The sequence below is a fragment of the Oratosquilla oratoria genome, chromosome 12, assembly GCF_046742065.1.
Source record: "Oratosquilla oratoria isolate Oo_2021 chromosome 12, ASM4674206v1, whole genome shotgun sequence".
NCBI lineage: Eukaryota > Metazoa > Arthropoda > Malacostraca > Stomatopoda > Squillidae > Oratosquilla > Oratosquilla oratoria.
Genome location: NC_134788.1, coordinates 61,203,887 through 61,204,804, shown reverse-complemented (window position 1 = coordinate 61,204,804; position 918 = coordinate 61,203,887).

Sequence of the window (918 nt, the reverse complement as noted above, 5' to 3'; positions counted from 1 at the left end):
TCTCCTCCTCCTCCTCTCCCCTCCTTTCCTCCTCCTCTTCCTCCTCCTCCTTTTCTCCTCTTCCCTCTTCTCCTACCTCCCCTCTTCTTCTCCTCCTCCTCCTTCCTCCTCGTAATCCTCTCTCCTCCTCTTCTCCTCCTTCCTCCTCCTCCTTTCTTCCTCTTCTTCGCTTCTTCTCTCCTCCTCCTCCTCCTCCTCCTCTTCCTCTTCTTCTTCTTCTTCTTCTTCTTCCTCCTCTTCCTCCTCTTCCTCCTCTTCTTCTTCCTCCTCCTCCTCTTCCTCGTCCTCCTCCTCTTCTTCCTGCTCCTCCTCCTCCTTCTCTTCCTCCACCTCCTCCTCCTCTTCTTCCTTACTCCTCTTACTCCCCCCTCCTCTCTCTCCCTCCTCTCCCTCCCCTCCTCCTCCTCCCTCCTCTCTTCCTCCCCTCCTCCTCCACCACCACCTCTCTCCCCTCTTCCTCTTCTTCCCTTCTCCTCCTTCTCTCCCTCTTCCCTCTCTCCCCCCTCTCCCCCTCCTCCTCCTCCTTCCCCCCTCCCTTTTTCTCCCCTTTTTCCTCCTCTCCTCTTCCTCCTCCTCCCTCTTCCTCCCTCCTCCCTTCTTCCCTTCTCCCCTTCTTCTTCCTCCTCCGCTTCTCCCCTCCTCTCATTTTTCTCCTCCTTCTCCTTCCCTCTCCCCCCTCCCCTTCCTTCCTCCTCTCCTCCTCCTCCTCCTTCTTTTTCTTCCCTCCCCCCCTCTCTCTTTTTTATTTTGCCCCCTTTATTTCCTTTCTCTTCTTCCTCCTCTCCCCCCCCCTCCTCCCCTTCTCTCCTCCTCCTCTTTCCTTCTCCTCCTCCCTCTTTCTCTTTTTTTCTTCTTTTCCTTTCCTCTCTCCCCCTTTTTTTTTTTCTCTTCCCCTTTTTTCTCCCCTTTTTTTTCTCC